The following is an 18872-nucleotide window of genomic DNA, read 5'->3' as shown; positions in this document are numbered from 1 at the left end:
ACCGTGTCCACACAAACCATGGCAGATGTGGATACTTACTGAACAAATGGAAAATTAAAGACTCCAGCATGCGACTGCTCACCCAGAACAGACCATGTAAAATTATAGTTGTTGCTCTACCATTACATCAGCCATATGAAGAAGAAGAAGAAGGATATCGCAGGAAATTACCATCTCTCTCACTCCCACTGCGTTGCATTGTAACGTCACTTCGCTCAGACAAGAATTGCTACAGGCTCAGGGGCAGAGACTGTTCCTGCCCCTTCCACTCCCTGCCAGCTCAGCCTCTGGTAGCAACCAAGCAACCACCCTCTAGTTATTCACTTTCACGACTGAGCAACAATTCATAACAAAGATGTTTAGTTGATAAGTTTTACCACCTTCGCTCCAGTAGTGTCTGGGAGGAGTCTGTCCTGAGTGTGTTAGTTCTTCCAAATTACTTGCTACATGTTTTCAATGTACAATTCATGTAGCTCATTTGAGAGCACTTTATTGTGAGCATTTGGTGTCTGAAATTTGAACAGTCAGTAAGTTTGGATGTCAGGACTCCTGGGTCCCATTCCTCCTAGGCCCCCAAAGGAAGGCAGGACTCTTGGGTTCTAATCCAAACTCTGCCACTGCCTGCCCATTTGATATTAGAGAAGTCACTTCACCTTCCTCTGCCGTAGTTTCTCCATCAAGAAATGGGGGACAATAATCTTCCCCTACCTCTCTCACTGGGTGGGGCGGCTGTGAGGATCCATTCAAGAGTGTCTGTGCAGCCTTTGGAACACCCCCTGCTCATAAGAAGGGCAGTAAATGATGCCTTTCCAGCCTAGGAAGGATGATCTGGTGGGAAGACACAGGATTTTGTGCAGCTTTTGAAGTGGGGGTGTGTGTGCAGTGATTACAGCAGGGTGCTGGGAGTCAGAGCCCCTGGGTGCTAGCTCTGTCTTTGCAGGTATTTATCCTCTATTGGCTAGAACAGGAGTCTGGCCTGGAACCCTCTCTGCAGCTAGTGATTCCTGACATATTGCACTAAGCCTGGAGGGGACTCATCCCTGGGCTACAGCAGTGATGGCTGCAGAGGCTCAGGATCTCTCTTCCCAGAATGCCTGGATTGGAGGGCAGAGCTGGAACATGCTGGTGTGGTTAGATGTTTGGGGGGTGTGTGTTCTCCCTGTGTGCTGCCCCAGCTCTGTGCAGGTAGCTGGCACAGCAGAACTGGAGCGAACTGCCCAATGACCACAAGATCTGTTAAGGTATGAAGGCGCCAGGCCAGATTTATTGTCGACGAAGCATGGTAATAGCACCTAGCAGACTCTACATGGATACTAAGACATGTATGCCTGTGACAATGTATGCAGCTCAGTGAATGGCGGGACTTTCCATTCCCCCCTCGGCTGGACAAAGATACTCCCTCTGAGATACATCTTTATACCTGATACAAACAAGTTATGTACCGTCTGTGGCATAGTTTCTGCCCTCTGACTTGGCTAGTTATTACCCATCACCTTGTACATGTTGGTTCAATCAAAACATCTCTATTATGTACTGTCATTCTGACCTTATCTTTTAGGAGGGGTCAATGTGTTCCTGTTATCCTTGGGAAATGTTTTTGTACCGTCCTTGATATCAGGATGTTCTGGTACCATTTCATATTGGGATGTGTTTGCAAGAGTACTCTGTGCTTAGCACTTCTTAGCAATGTGTATTTCTGCAATATTAGCCCTGTTCTTGCCAGATTGTGTGAGTAGGTCCTGCCTCAGACCAGGCCTCTAATACAAGGTCTAATGTTTCAGGCTCTCTTCCTACTACAGCTGGAAGCTACCACCAGAACCAATCAGAAGGCAGAGCTCAGAGACAAAGGGGTTGGTTTACACACAGTGGTTGGCTGTTGGTGGAGGGGAGGGAGATGTATCACAGCCTGGGAGGTGCCCATTAACCTTCCTACACGTATACAAAGGGAAACTTTGAACCCTATTGGTGGCCACTTGGCCATGTATGTCAGCCATAGAGACCAGCAACCCAGAGGCTGAGGAGCGATTCGTGGTCAGGCTAGCGACAGCCACTCGAATTGTCCGCTGGACTGTAGAGCAGGGAGACTGAAGACCTGATAAGAATCCCCAGGTTTGCTTGTTTTCCTTGTGAATTTCAAACTGGCCAATGAGTACAGGGTGGCAGCATCCCCTAGAAAACTGCTACTCAACTCCCATTCTGCTACGCAGGGGCTGGGAGGGAGATAGGGCAGAGGGGTTGGGCCTCTCATAAATGCTTGCGGTGCAGGGTTTAAAGTACCGTTGATGGCTTCTCATTCTGGTTACTCCTGTTTTTTCCTTAGCCCTGTCCTTTGTTCCCTGTACCTAATAAGCTCCCACTCTTGTTGTATTGTTACTGTGGGGCTTGTGTTTGTGCTTATACACTGTAAACAAGTCAACTTCCCTGCTCCATGCCTCAGTTTCCCCATCTGTCCAATGAGGGTATAGACGCTTCTCCAGCTCCTGGCAGTAGTGAGTCCTGATCAGCCAAGGAGTGTTAAATCTCTGAGCTCAGAAGGACAGTGCATTCTGGTTGTATGGGTAAGAATCCCAGTGGTTTTCCTGCTGGGTGCCATCCCAAGCCAATAATAAAATGTCTAATAACACATCTTTGGGGCTGGACTCAAGAGCCGCTTTCCCTGGGTAAATCCTACAGCCATGTCCAATAGCAGGTAAGTATCCAGTCTCCCTTTTACAGCTGGGCTCTGAGCCACAGAGCGGGGAGTGACTTGCCCAAGGTCCCACAAGCACTAATGAAACCAGCCATGAAATGCAGGAGTCCTGACTCCCACCCGCCCTGCTCCAGTCACTGAAGCAGATCCCACTCCCTCTCCAGGCCAGGGCTAGGGAACAAGGGCCAGGTTGCAATTCCCAGCTCTGGGAGGCAGTGTGCTATAGTGGTTAGTGCAATAGTCTGGACAGAAGGACCCCTGGGTTCCATCCCTGGCTCCATCATTGACTCATGACCCTGAGCTAGTGGCTTCCCCAGCCCAGGTACCGTTCCCCATCAGAGGGACTGGGTCCCCAATCCCTACAGCCCAGGGGTTGGGAGGCTTCAGGGACATGTGTAAAGTGCTGGGAGATCATGAGCTGGGAGGTGTCACCTGCCCCCCGCCCCCCCCCCACACACAGTGTTCTGGCCCCTGCTGCTGGCCTGAGAGTTCCCATCCCTTGGCAGTAGGACCTGCTCTTGTCTCAGCAGATGTCATTTCTCAGTGTCCTGGCAGGGGAAATTTCCCAGAGGAAGTCCGGACTCCTGGGTTCTCTTCTTTCTCAGGCCGGGGAGGGAGTGTGGCCTGGAGCTGGAGGAGGGAGCTGCCTGTCCAGACTGACTGCAGGTCTCTGTCACTGACCCCACTGCTCAAAAGGAATGAGATCCCCCTGGTGTCCCAGCCTTGTGGATGGTGCAGGGGAGCTTTGGGGGCAGCCTGTCCTATCAGCTCCTGCCAGTGTGTGCGGATCCCAGTCCAGGTGCCCCCTCCTTGGCATGGAGTGACAGGGAGTCACCCCAGCTGGGGAGCCAGACAGGCCCATTGGCGAAAGGCTGAATTGCCCCAGACTCACGGCTGCTCCCTACTCAGTTCCAGGATGGACGTGCTGAGGAGGATTCTCGGGAGGAAGGCTCTGCAGGTGGCCAGAGGGGGGCAGCTGGCAGTGTCCCCAGACAGAGCGCTGTCTCTCCATCTCCACTGGGGGGAGAAGCATCTCCATATCAACACAGTGGGGGGACATGTCTGTCCTCGCTCACCAGGAGGAGACCAGCTCCCGGGGCTGGTGCCAAGGGTAGACAGACAACATCTGGACTGAGATGGAGGTGGCCCAAGTTCGAGCAGGACAGGCGGGACCCAGCCCACAATGAGAACCAGGCAACTTGTCCCTGGGGCCACTTTTGCTGGAATGCCAGGCCTCAGGAACCCAGCCCATTGGCCCAGCAGGAGGCATTGCCCTGCTGGCTCCCTGGAGCTCAACCCACCTTCCCAGGGCAGGAGATGGGAGATCCCTGCCCCAGCAGCACGGCCGACACCAGAGGGGGCTGCTGTCACTCCCGAGAAGCTTCCTGGAGTATGAATGCTGAGTGCTGCACCACTGCAGGTAAGTAGATCCCTGGGAACGGGGAGGAGTAAGGGGCCGTTAATGCCCCGTGATCCAACACCCTGTCAGTTATTGGGGGGTTCCCAGCCAAGGGGTCTGTCCTGAACCACTCACCCCACTGATGGCTGTGGGAGTCGCACAGCTGCCCCCTGCACCAGGCATGGGGTGAGGTGCTAGGAAGTGGGTCACTGATGCTCTGGGGGTGGGTTCCTCCCAGGGAGAATGGTACAATTTAGGGCCCTCTCTGCCACAGGGACCTTGCATGGGAGAGGGGAACATTAAAAGCCGCACCTCTGTCTGTCCCCTTCCGCCCCGCAGCAGCAGAAGACGTCACTCTCTTCCCGTCTCTGCCCAATGCAGTGACCCCAGTACCCAGCCAAAGGAGGAGGAGGGTGGCAACAAGGACCTAGTAATAGGAGAGGTGGAAGATATGACCACAGAAGAGAAATAGGAGGAGCAGGAGGAGGAAGAGGAGAATGATGAGGACTTGGCCATAGCAGAGGAGGAAAAGAAGGATGAGGAAGAGGAGGATCAGGCCATGGAAAAGGAGGAAGATCTGTCTACAGAGCGGGAGGAAGAGGAGAACCTGGCTGCAGAGGAGCACATGGCTATGCAGGAGGAAGAAGAGGAGGAGGAGGTCTTGCCCAGAGAAGAGGAGGAAGATCTGGCCATGGAGGAGTGTTGCTGGCCACAGAGGAGGATGAGGGCGTAGAGGACCTGGCTATGGAGGAGTGTTCCTGGCCACAGAGGAGGATGAGGGAGTAGAGGACCTGGCCATGAAGGAAGAGAAATGGGCTGTGGAAGAGGAGGAGGAGCACCTGGCAACAGAAGAAGAGGAGACTGTGGCCATGCAGGAGGAGGAGGAAGAGAAGGACCTGGCCACAGAAGAGAAGGAGGAAGAACTGGTCACAGAGGAGGAAGAGGAAGAAGACCTGGCCATTGAGGAGGACTTAACTGTGGAGGAGGTGGAAATAGAAGAGAAGGACCAAGAGGAAGGACATGACCAAAGAGGAGAAAGAGGAGGACCTGGCCGCTAAGGAGGAGGAGGAGGAGAAGGAGGAACTGGTAACGCAGCAGTATGAGATATAGGAAGAAGAGCAGTACCTGGCCATGGCCAGGGCCAGTAGGACTTGTGCCGTGGAGCAGGGGGAGGAGGACCTTGCCATGAAGGAGGAGCAAGAGGAGGAGGAGGACCTGGCCATGGTAGATTGTGTTGCTCAACAGATGGCGCAGGCAGTGGTGCTATAAGGAGGACTTTAGGAGGTTTGCCCACTGGGAAGCATTCATGGAAGACAGTTCTCATGGGATGGACTCCATCTGAGTAGGGAGAATAATAGACTTCTGGGATGAAAGCTGGTACAACTGATTAGAAGAGCTTTAAACTAGGAATCTGTGGGAGACAGTGAGGAGATGTTCATGTAGTCTCCACGCTTGATTCTACCATTGAGCAGGAGGAAAATCAAGTAAGAGAGGATACAGCACTGGAGAAAGGAACTGCAGAGGGCAGGAGAGTGGAGATGAAGAGGAAAGATGGTGCCATCACCAGTGACACTAATAGTCACTGGTGGTAGAATGACTGTACCTAATTGGGCGAGGAGTCTGGGTGAAGCCATGCAGAAACAAGTAAGATGTCTGTACACCAATGCAAGGAGCCTGGGTAACCAAATGGAGGAACTAGAACTACTGGTGCAGGAAGTGAAACCAGATATTATCGGGATAACAGAAACATGGTGGAATAGTAATTGATGGAGTAGTGGTATTGAAGGGTATATACTGCTCAGGACATAAATAAAGGTAGGTGGAATAGCATTGTATATGAATGATGAGGTAGACTGTAAAGAAAATAGAAGTGGTGGAATGGATAAAACAGAATCTGTTTGGGTCAAAATCACTTCGGGGAAGAAAGCTAACAGAGGCTGACCTGGAATAGTGCTTGGGGTCTGCAAAAGATCCGGATATGTATAGAGACCTCTTCGATATTTTTAATGAAATGAATACTCCTGGGAACTGTGTGATTCCGGGAGACTTTAATTTCCCAGCCACAGATTGGAAGATAAATGCTGTTTATAATGGCAGGGCCCAGATACTCCTGGATGGGATAGCTGACGGATTTCTTCACCAAATAGCCCAAACCTACCAGAGGTGATGCCATTTCAGATTTCATATTGCTAAGAAGTGAGGGCCACAGAAAAGAACTTAAGGCAGAGGACTACCTTGGCTCGAGTGATCATGAGCTAATTCAGGTTAAACTAAATGGAAGGAGAAAGAAACATAGGTCTGCAAGTAGAATCCTTGATTTCAAAAGGGCAAACTTTAAAAAATGAAGGGAGTTAGTTAAGGAAGTGGTCTGGACTGAAGAACACAAGGGCCTCAGTGTGGAGAAGGCTTCAAATTACTTTAAGTCACAGTTGAAGGACACTCTCTGAAACCTGCCTTCCAGACAAGGGGGAAAAAATTCAGAAGGAACTGTTGCAGACCAAAATGGATGAGCATGCATCTCTAACAGGTGATTAAGAGGAAGCAGAAAGCCTACAAGGGATGGAAGATGGAAAGGCTCAGCTACCTCTTGGAAGTGAGACAGTGCTGGGAAAAAGTGAGAACTGCCAAATGCCAAGCAGAGTTGGACCTTACAAAGGGAATTAAAACCAGTAGTAAAAGATTCTATAGGCATCTAATAAAAAGAAAACAGGGAAAGAAGAAGTGGGACCTCTAAGCACTGAGAATGGGGTGGAGATTAAAGACAATCTAGGCATAGCCCAACACCTAAAGAAATACTTTGCCTCAGTTTTTAACAAGTGTTATGAAGAGCTTAGGGGTAGTGGCAGGGTGGCTAATGGAAATGAGGATATGGAAATAGACATTTCCACATCCAAGGTGGAAATCAAACTCAGACAACTTAATGGGACCAAATCAGGGGGGCTGGATAATCTCCATCCAAGAATATTGAAGTAACTGGCACATTAAATTGCAAGCCCAAGAGCAAGAATTTTTAATGAATCCATAAACTCAGGGGTCATACCCTAAGAGTTGGACCTTGCAAAGGGAATTAAAACCAATAGTAAAAGGTTCTATAGCCATATAAATAAGAAGAAAACTAAGAAAGAAGAAGTGGGGCCGCTTAACACTGAGGATGGAGTGGAGGTTAAAGATAATCTAGGCATGGCCCAATATCTAAACAAATACTTTGCCTCAGTCTTTAATAAGGCTAAAGAGGATCTTGGGGATAATGGTAGCATGACAAATGGGAAGGAGGATATAGAGGTAGATATTACCATATCAGAGGTAGAAGCAAAACTGAAACAGCTTAATGGGACTAAATCGGGGGGCCCAGATAATCTTCATCCAAGAATATTAAAGGAATTGGCACCTGAAATTGCAAGCCCATTAGCAAGAATTTTTAATGAATCTGTAAACTCAGGAGTAGTACCGAATGATTGGAGAATTGCTAATATAGTTCCTATTTTTAAGAAAGGGAAAAAAAGTGATCCGGGTAACTACAGGCCAGTTAGTTTGACATCTGTAGTATGCAAGGTCCTGGAAAAAATTTTGAAGGAGAAATTAGTTAAGGACATTGAAGTCAATGGTAAATGGGACAAAATATAACATGGTTTTACAAAAGGTAGATCGTGCCAAACCAACCTAATCTCCTTTTTTGAAAAAGTAACAGATTTTTTAGATAAAGGAAATGCAGTGGATCTAATTTACCTAGATTTCAGTAAGGCGTTTGATACCGTGCCACATGGGGAATTATTAGTTAAATTGGAGAAGATGGGGATCAATATGAACATCAAAAGGTGGATAAGGAATTGGTTAAAGGGGAGACTGCAACAGGTCCTACTGAAAGGCGAACTGTCAGGTTGGAGGGAGGTTACCAGTGGAGTTCCTCAGGGATCAGTTTTGGGACCAATCTTATTTAATCTTTTTATTACTGACCTTGGCACAAAAAGTGGGAGTGTGCTAATAAAGTTTGCAGATGATACAAAGCTGGGAGGTATTGCCAATTCAGAGAAGGATCGGGATATTATACAGGAGGATCTGGATGACCTTGTAAACTGGAGTAATAGTAATAGGATGAAATTTAATAGTGAGAAGTCTAAGGTTATGCATTTAGGGATTAATAACAAGAATTTTAGTTATAAGTTGGGGATGCATCAATTAGAAGTAACGGAAGAGGAGAAGGACCTTGGAGTATTGGTTGATCATAGGATGACTATGAGCTGCCAATGTGATATGGCTGTGAAAAAAGATAATGCGGTTTTGGGATGCATCAAGAGAGGCATTTCCAGTAGGGATAAGGAGGTTTTAGTACCATTATACAAGGCACTGGTGAGACCTCACCTAGAATACTGTGTGCAGTTCTGGTCTCCCATGTTTACAAAGGATGAATTCAAACTGGAGCAGATACAGAGAAGGGCTACTAGGATGATCCGAGGAATGGAAAACTTGTCTTATGTAAGGAGACTTAAGGAGCTTGGCTTGTTTAGCCTAACTAAAAGAAGGTTGAGGGGAGATGTGATTGCTCTCTATAAATATATCAGAGGGATAAATACAGGAGAGGGAGAGGAATTATTTCAGCTCAGCACCAATGTGGACACAAGAACAAATGGGTATAAACTGGCCACCAGGAAGTTTAGACTTGAAATCAGATGAAGGTTTTTAACCGTCAGAGGAGTGAAGTTTTGGAATAGCCTTCCAAGGGAAGCAGTGGGGGCAAAAGATCTATCTGGTTTTAAGATTCTACTCGATAAGTTTATGGAGGAGATGGTATTATGGGATAATGGGATTTTGGTAAGTAATTGATCTTTAAATATTCAGGGTAAATAGGCCAAATCCCCTGAGATGGGATATTAGAGGGATGGGATCTGAGTTACTATAGAAAATTTTTTCCTGGGTATCTGGCTGGTGAATCTTGCCCATATGCTCAGGGTTTAGCTGATTGCCATATTTGGGGTCGGGAAGGAATTTTCCTCCAGGGCAGATTGGAGAGGCCCTGGAGGTTTTTCGCCTTCCTCTGTAGCATGGGGCATGGTTGACTTGAGGGAGGCTTCTCTGCTCCTTGAAGTCTTTGAACCATGATTAAAGGACTTCAATAGCTCAGACATGGGTGAGGTTTTTCATAGGAGTGGATGGGTGAGATTCTGTGGCCAGCGCTGTGCAGGAGGTCGGACTAGATGATCAGAATGGTCCCTTCTGACCTTATTATCTATGAATCTATGAATCTATAAATCAAACTCAGACAACTGAATGGGACCAAATCAGGAGGGCTGGATAATCTCCATCCAAGAATATTGAAGTAACTGGCACATTAAATTGCAAGCCCAAGAGCAAGAATTTTTAATGAATCCATAAACTCAGGGGTCATACCCTGTGACTGGAGAATTGTTACTATAGTACCTATTTTTAAGAAAGGGGGAAAAAGTGATCCAGAGAACTACAGGCCCTTTAGTTTGATTTCAACTGTATGCAGGGTCTTGAAACAAATTTTGAAAGAGGAAATAGTTAAGGACATAGAGGTCAATGGTAATTGGGATAAAATGGAACATGGTTTTACAAAACGGAGATTGTATCAGACTAATCACTATCTTTGAGAAGGTGACTGATTTTTAGACACAGGAAACGTAGTAGATCTAATCTACCTGGATGTCAGTAAGGCATTTGATACAGTTCCACAAGGGAAATTATTGGTTAAACTGGAGAAGATGGGGATTAATATGAGAATTGAAAGATGGATAAGGAATTGGGCAAAGGGGAAACTTCAATGGGTGAACTGTCAGACTGGAGGGAGGTTACTAGTGGAGTTCCTCAGGGATGGGTCTTGAGACCAGTCTTATTTATCATTTTCATTCATGACTTTGGCACAAAAAGTGGGAGTGGCCTAATACAATTGGCAGAGGACACAAAGTTGGGAGGCATTGCCAATATGGAGGAGGACCAGAATATCATACAAAAAGCTCTGGAGAACCTTGAAAACTGGAGTAATCAAAATGAGATTAAATGTAATAGTGCAAAGTGCAAGGTCATGTACTTAAGGACTAACAAGAATTTTTGCTATAAACTGGGGATGTATCAGGTGGAAACGACAGAAAAGGAGAAAGACTTGGGTGTGTTGATTGATTGCAGGATGATTATGAGCCGCCAATGTGATGTGGTTGTGAAAAAGCCTAATGCAATTCTAGAATGCAGCAGGCAAGGTATTTCCAGTAGAGATAGGGAAGTGTTATTGCCATTATACAAGGCACTGGTGAGACCTCATGTGACATGCTATGTGCAATTCTGGTTTCCTGTGTTTAAGCAAAATGAATTCAAACTGGAACAGGTGCAGAGAAGGGCTACTGGGATGATCAGAGGCATGGTAAATCTAGCTTACGAGAGGAGACTCAAAGAGCTTGGCTTGCTTAGTCTAACCAAACGAAGGCTCGGGGAGATATGATTGCTCTCTATAAATACATCAGAGGGGTAACCCAGGGAAGGAAAAGGCATTTAACTTAAGAGCCTATGTTGACACAAGAAGAAATACATATAAACTGGCCATCAACAATATAGGCTTGAAATTAGATGAAGGTTTCTAACCATCAGAGGAGTGAAGTTATGGAACAGCCCCTGGGGACAAATACCATAACTGGTTTCATGACTGAGCTTGATAAGTTTATGGAGAGGATGGTTTGATAAGATTGCCTAAAAAGGCATATGGCCCATCTGCGACTGCTATTAGCAAATATCCCCAACAGCCAGTGATGGGATACTAAATGGGGAGGGCTCTGAGTTACTACAGAGAATTGTTTCCTGGTTTCTGGCTGGTGGGTCTTGCCCACATATTCAGGGTCCAACTGATCTTCATATTTTGGGTCAGGAAGGAATTTCCCCCCAGGTCAGGCTAGGAGAGACCCTGGGTTTTTTGCCTTCCTCTGCAGCATGGGGCACGGGTCACTTGCTGGTTTAAAAAGCTAGTATAAATGGTGGATTCTCTGTAACTTGAAGTCTTTAAATCATGATTTGAGGACTTCCATAACTAAGCCAGAGTTTCTGGGTTTCTTACAGGAGTGGGTGGGTGAGGTGCTGTGGCCTGCAATGTGCAGCACATCAGATCAGATGATCATGATGGTCCCTATTGGCCTTAAAGTCTATGAGGAAGAGAAGGAGGAAGATCTGGACAGAGTGGAAGAGGAGGAATTGGACCTGATAATGAAGGAGGAGGAGGAGGAGGATGCCACGGAGGAAGCTGCCCAGAGGTCATCATGGAACATCTCCAGGGTGCAGACAAGGTATAAACATGGCCTATCTTAGTGGGAACCGAATCTTTCCTGCCCCTCGTCCCATCCCTGCTCGCTCCCTGTGGAGGGCTCTAGTCCCTGACAATCCACAGCCCCTACTGGTGATGCTTCTCCCCTAAGATTTGAGATCCCCCAAGAAGGGGACATTTGTCCCACACAATCCAGGGTCCCCTCCCTCCACAGGCCATGTCCCAGCTCCTGTCCCTGCCTCTGATGGAGGAGGTGCTGATTTTGGGAAAGGGGGGCCCTTTCCTGGCCTCCCCCATGGTTGGCATGAGCCCCAGAGCCAGTTTGAATGGTGTCATGGAGTCCCCGGGCAATGCTCTGGAACTGCTCCCTACGAAGCCAGGCAGGACTCTGGGGGAGCCTCCTCTCTGGGAGCAGCCTGTCTGCAGGACACACAGCTCACCCGGCTTCCACCTTCCTGGGTCTGACTTCGGAGCATTCAGCATCCTCTGCCCCTCCGTGTGCTTCCCACAGCGAGTCCGCCCAGGTGGGGTCCTGGGGAAGCCAAAGGGTCCTGCACCCCAACTTCGCAGTCAGACACGACTCTCAGCCAGCCAGTAAGACAGAAGGTTTATTAGACGACAGGAACATGGTCTAAAGCAGAGCTTATAGGTACAGAGAATAGGACCCCTCAGCTGGGTCCATTTTGTGGGGCAGTGAGCCAGACAACCACGTCTGCACTTCACTCCATGTCCCCAGCCAGCCCCAAACTGAAACCCTCTCCAGCCCCTCTTCCTCTGGGCTTTGTCCCTTTCCCGGGCCAGGAGGGCACCGGATTCCTTTGTTCTCCCACCCTTTAGCTCTCACCTTGCAGGGGGGAAGGGCCAGGCCATCAGGTGCCAGGAAACAGGGTGTTGGCCATTCTCTGTGTCCAGACCCCTGCACATACCTGCCCTCTAGGGCTCTGCAACGATCATACACCCTTATCCCACCACCTAGATACTTAAGAACTGCATAGGGGAAACTGAGGCACCACCACACTATTGAGAGGAAACATTAAGAACAGTCCTGCTTCATCACAAATGGCATGAGGTATCTCTGGCTAACAGACTCTCTATGTCCGGCTCCCATCGTGCAGAGTTCAGGACATGGCTGAGCAGATCCACTTCCTGCATCGCCGGTGCACTTCGCAGCACAGAAGAGCTGGCAGGACACCCTGGAGATGTCCAACTCTAAAGTGGCCTGGAGGAAAGGGTCATGGTGAGTGGAACGTGGGACCAGGTACCTGGAGGGAGGGCAGGAGACCTGGGATGAGAAGAGACCTCCCCAGGGCTGGGGGAGAGATCAGTGGGGTGAAGGGGGCAGAAGGGAGTAGGGATTCCTGGGGCTGAGGATTATTCTGGGTGTAAGTGATAGAGGACAAGTGGGAAATTGTGGGGCTGGAGGGCAGCTGAGGCTGGAGGTGGAGAAGTAGGGGGCGACTGGGAGGCATTGAAGGGCAGAGGAGGGGTCAAGTTGGAGGGGAAGGAAAGAACCAGGAGGGCAGGGCCCAGGTGTGTTGCCAGAGGACCCTGCTGGTGTATCTGGGCAGCCTCCTCTTTGGGAAGTGCCCAGGGATCAGTGAGGCCTGAATCTCACATTCTCCTTTGGGTCTTCCAGGAACTAACTGAGGAGCTGCCCTGGGACTCTGGGCCCAGCTCTGTCCTCTCCAGCTCCATGGACCCCATGTGAAACCTCACGTGAAACCTCACGTATCAGAACCTCCCACCCAGCTCCCCCAACTCCGGTGCTGCTGAGGCCCCAAGACACTGCCTCCTCCATGGCCAGGTTCTCCTCCACCTCCTCAACAGCCTACACCGAAGGGTAACGAAAACCGTGGCCACACACAAAACATAAGAAGAACATAAGAATGGCCATACTTGGTCAGACCAAAAGTCCATCTAGCCCAGCATCCTATCTTCTGACAGTGGCCAGTGCCAGGTGCTTCAGAGGGAATGGATAGAACTAGTAATCATCAAGTGATCCATCCCCTCTTGACCACTCCCAGCTTCTGCCAAACAGATGCTAGGGACACCATCCCTGCCTAACCTGGCTAATAGCCATTAATGGATCAATCCTTCATAAATTTATCTAGTTCTTTTTTGAACCCTGTTATAGTCTTGGCCTTCACAACATCCCCTGGCAAAGAGTTCCACAGGTTGATAGTGTGTTGTGTGAAGAAATACTTCCTTTTGTTTGTTTTAAACCTGCTGCCTATTCATTTCATTTGATGAGCTCTAGTTCTTGTGATATGAGAAACTTCCTTATTTACTTCTTACTAATCATGATTTTGCAGACCTTCATCACATTCCCCCTTAATTTTCTCTTTTCCAAGATGAAAAGTCCCAGTCTTTTTAATCTCTTCTTATATGGAAGCAGTTTTATACCCCTAATCACTTTTGTTTCCTTTTTCTATGCTTTTACCAATTCCAATATATCTTTTTTTGAGATGTGACGACTGGGTCTGCCCATTGTATTCAAGATGTGGGCATACCATAGATTTAAATAGAGGCAATATGATATTTTCTGTTTTATTATTTATCCCTTTCCTAATGATTCCTCAACATTCTGTTCATCTTTTTGACAGCCGCTGCACATTGAGTGGATGTTTTGGGAGAACTACCCACGATGACTCCAAGATCTCTTTCCTGAGTCATAACAACTAATTTAGACCCCATCATTTATATGTATTGTTGGGATTATGTTTTGCAATGTGCATTACTTTGCATTTATCAACATTGACGTTCATCTGCCATGTTGTTGCTCAGTCATCCAGTTTTGTGAGATTGCTTTGTAGCTCTTCGCAGTTTGCTTTGGACTTAACTATCTTGAATAGTTTTGTATCATCTGCATACTTTGCCACCTCACTGTTTATCCCATTTTCCAGATCATTTGTGAATATGTGGAACAGTACAGACCTCTGAGGGACACCACTATTTACCTCTCTCCATTCTAAAAACTGATCATTTATTCCTACCCTGTGTTTTGTATCTTTTAACCAATTACTCATGATAGGACCTTCCCTCTTATCCCATGACACCATGGGCATGGGTGGGGATTGAATCTGGGCCCTTCACCACCAATGGCACAAGCCCTGTCAGGCTCCCATTCAGGAAGCCATGGAAAGCTCTGCCTGCAGACACTCCCTCTCCATTCCCACTGCCAGGATTCACGATGGGCTGCAGGAATCACCATGTAGGTGTGCAGCAGCTATAGCACCTGCATTGACCATGGGCCAAAACCTGCAGCCCTCACAGCCCAGGATACTCCACTGATGCCAATGGGAGTATAGCCTGGGTAACTAGCTGCTGAAGCCAAATGATATAGAGAGAGGATTCAAAGATGCAGCAAACCAATGGTCAGAGAAGTGAAGGATGTAAGGAAGCTCCTGCAGTTAAGGGATCCCAGCTGGAGTGGTTTAGACACACAAAGTCCTGCATCTTGGTAGGGGTTAGACTAGATGAACCTTGCAGTCCCTTCTGACCTGATGGTTCTATAATTCTAATGTGTGTCACCTAAAAAGAAGGGCTGGCGTGTATGGATTTCCTCCACATCCTCTGCAATGAAGACAGATGCAAAGAATTCATTTAGCTTCTCCGCATCGGCCTTGTCTTCCTGGAGTGCTCCTTTAGTACCTCGATCGTCTAGTGGATTTGCTGTTTGGCAGACTTCCTGCTTCTCATGTACTTCAAAAATAAATTTGCTGCTAGTTGTTATGCCCTTTGTTAGTTGCTCTTCAAATTCTTTTTTGGCCTGCCTTATTATACTTTTCATTGGACTTTCCAGAGTTTATGCTTCTTTGTATTTTCCTCATTAGGATTTGACTTCCAATTTTTAAAGGAAGCCTTTTTGCCTCTGTCTCTTTTACTCTGCTATTTAGCCATGGTGGCATTTTTTTTTATCCTTATACTGGTTTTTTTTATTTGTGGTATACATTTAGTGTGAGCCTCTAGTATGGTGTTTTTAAATAGTCTCCATGACGTTTGCTGGCATTTCACCCTGGCATGTTGCTTTTAATTTCAGTTTAACTAGCCTACTCACTTCTGGGCAGTTCCCCTTTTTGAGGTTCGATGCTCCTGAGGTGGCTTTCTTTGGCATTTCCCCCTCCAGGGCTGTGACATGTAATTCCATTCGGGCTGCGAGTACGGAGAGTAACGACTCCAGCATGGAGGCTGCATGGTGAGCGCACACACTGCACTGTCCTAAGCCGAGAACGCCTCCAGGAGCCGGCGCTGCGGTACCACTGCTCACCAGCGCTGCCCGGCTCGGCTGCATGTGCCCCGTCAGCCAGCAGGGGTTGGGTCTCTAGTGCCACAAAGGGGTGAGAGAAGGACTCTCCTTATCTGTGTGAGGGGCACCGTTCCCAGCATTCAGCCAGGATTCACAGAGGCGCTGGGCTTCATCTGGCCCCTTGGCAGCTGGGGGCACAGTGCAGAAAGGGAACTCACAGCCTGCGCTGATTCAAGGTCCTGCCCTCCCCCACACTGCCCATTCCCCTTCCCCTCCCTCGCCTTCCCCCAGGTAATCAGACCTGTTTACAACAGCAGCAGGGGCAGGGACAGAGGGGCAGGGACAACACTCACCCACCTTTGTCACAGACTTTGGAGAACCTCAGATGAAAGGCCCATGGAAGCACATGAGCCCATTACTCTCTGGGAGGGGCCGGCAGGGGTGGGTCAGTGGCAGCAGGGGGTGGGCACAGAGTCTCCTTTGCGCTAGCTCAGGGGCTGTGCGGTTAACATGACACTTGCTTTGCTTGGCGTTGTCTAGCCGTTCGTCTGTGACACTCCTCAGTGCAGCAGGGATCTGTCCCTGCACCAATGAACTGAGCCAGGCCGCGCTGCAGGGACGGCGCGAGGTGGGGTGGGCCGGGCAGCTTCCCCTCAGCAATCAGAAGAGATCGACCCCACCATCGAGATGCTATTTTAAAGTCACTTTCCCAGTCAGGAAGCTGCAGAGGGGCCTGAGTGAGAGACAGAGCAGCCCACCTGCCCCCACAGGCCAGCCCCTGCCATGCTGGCAGCTCAGCGCAGGGCACATTCCTGGTCACGGAGCTCAAGACCCATCACCTCACCTGGATGGCCGTGTCCCCCCTGCCTAGGATTGCAGATCAGCCCCTTAGCATGGGGCTCTGGAGACCCCGCCCGCAAGGGGGGTCCCACAGGACACAGAGTGGAACGCGCTAGCTCAGGGGCATCAGCTAGCAACTGGGGGGGAGCACCGAGATGAAACGTCCATCCACCTCTGTGGTGGAAAGGGTCTCTGAGACTCAGGGCAGGAGGCTACCAACCCTCAGGGACCCGCTCTGATTCCTGCTCTCACAGCCGCCCCAAGGCCTAGCGCACAGGGGTGCTATCTGCGGGGGGCTCACTGATGACAACAGTCGCACTGCACAAGGCACCTGCTAGGTCAGAGGTGCAGAGCACCCAGCAATCCCGAGACCTGAACTGCCCTCCACACCAACAGATCACTCCTCCAAAATCCCAACCCGGCCTGGCCTCTCCCCGCTCCTCTCTGGGACACTCAGTGCTGGGCTAGAGCACTGGCAGCCACTGAGTGAGGAGATCATCTGCACACAGGGGTGTCACTCACTGTCTTCCCTCACTCTCTGGAGAGGACACAGCACAGACCCGCCGAACCCCATCGCCCCTCGGAAGGGGACTCAGGCCCAGCCAGGAGACGTTCCCACAGAAGACCAGCCAGGTAGCACAGAGTCAGACTTTGCTCTTGGGAGCTGAAGCCAATAAGAATCTAGACTATCCCTGATAGATGTTTGTCCAACCTGTTCTTAAAAACCTCTAATGAGAGGGATTCCACAACCCCCCTTGAAAGCCTGTTCCAGAGTTTACCTACCTTTATAGTTTGAATGTTTTTCCTAATATCTAACCTAAACCTCCCTTGCTGCAGATTATCCCCAATACTTCTTGTCCTACCTTCAGGGGACATGGAGGCCAATTGATCACCATCCTCTGGATAACAACCCTTAGTATATTTGCATAATGATCTTAGGGCCCCTCTCAGACTTCTTTTCTCAAGACTCAAGATGCCCCGTTTTTTTTAACCTTTCCTCATAGGTCAGATTTTCTAAACCTTTTCTCATTTTTGTTTCTCTCCTCCGCTGGACTCTCTCCAGTTTATCCACACCTTTCCTAAAGTGTGACACCCAGAATTTAATATGACCAATTTCACAAAGCTGAAAAGAGATGTGCAGGAGCTCAGACTAGATAAACACAATGGTCCCTTCTGGCCTGAAAGTCTGAGTCTACAAGTTTTTAACACATATTAGGAACAAAAAGAATCCTAACAACGGTATTGGTCCATTACTAGATGCAAATGGTAGAACTGTCAATAATAATGCAGAAAAGGCGGAGGTGTTCAATAAATATTTCTGTTCTGTATTTGAGGAAAAAATAGATAATGGAGTCTCATGATATAGTGATAATACTCTTTCCATTCCACTAGTATCTTTGGAGGATGTTAAACAGAAGTTACTAAACTTAGACACTTTTAAATCACAAGTGCAGATAGCTTGCATCCAAGAGTTTTAAAAGTGCTGGCTGACAAGCTCACTGAACCTTTCATGTTGATTTTCAATAAATCTTGAAGCACAAAGGGAGTTCCAGAAGACTGGAAGAAAGCTAATGTTGTGCCAATTTTTATAAGGCTAAACAGGATGACCTGAGTAATTATAGGCCTGTCAACCTGACATAGCTACTGGGCAAGATAATGAAGTGGCTGACACAGGACTCAATTAATAAAGGAAGAAAGTAGGATAATGTATGCAAATCTACGTGCATGTATGGAAACTAGATCCTGTCAAACTAACTTGATATCTTTTTTTAAATGAGATTACAAGTATGGTTGATAAGATAATAGCTTTGAGGTAATTTATTTATACTTCTGTAAGGCATTTGACTTGGTATCTCACTACACTGATTAAAAAACTAGAGTGATATTAAATTAACATGGCACACATTAAATGGATTAAAAGTTTGATAATTGATAGGTCTCAAAATGTCACTGTACCAGGGAATCATCATCAAGCTGGTGTGTTTCCAGTGGAGTCCTACAGGGATCATTTCTTGGCCCTATGTTATTTAACATCTTCATCAATGACTCAGAAGAAAACATAAAATCATCACTGATGAAGTTTGCAAGTGACAAAAATTGTGTGAGTGGTGAAAAATAAAGAGGACAGGTCACCGATTCACAGCAAGCTAGATTGCTTGGTGAAATGCATGCAAGCAATATGCTTTTCATGCAGCTAAATGTAAAAATATACATCTAGGAACAAAGAATGTAGACCATATTTACAGTATGGGGGATTCCATCCTGGGAAGCAGAAAGTCTGAAAAAAGATTTGGGGGTCATAGTAGATAATCAGCTGAGTATGAGCTCTTAGTGTGATGCTGTAGCCAAAAGAGCTAATGAAATCTTGGGATGCATAAACAGGGGAATCTTGAGTGGGAGCAGAGAGGTTATTCTATCTCTGTATTTGGCACTGGTG

This window comes from Dermochelys coriacea, chromosome 11 (assembly GCF_009764565.3).
Source record: "Dermochelys coriacea isolate rDerCor1 chromosome 11, rDerCor1.pri.v4, whole genome shotgun sequence".
Taxonomy (NCBI): domain Eukaryota; kingdom Metazoa; phylum Chordata; order Testudines; family Dermochelyidae; genus Dermochelys; species Dermochelys coriacea.
This window is presented reverse-complemented; position numbering follows the sequence as displayed.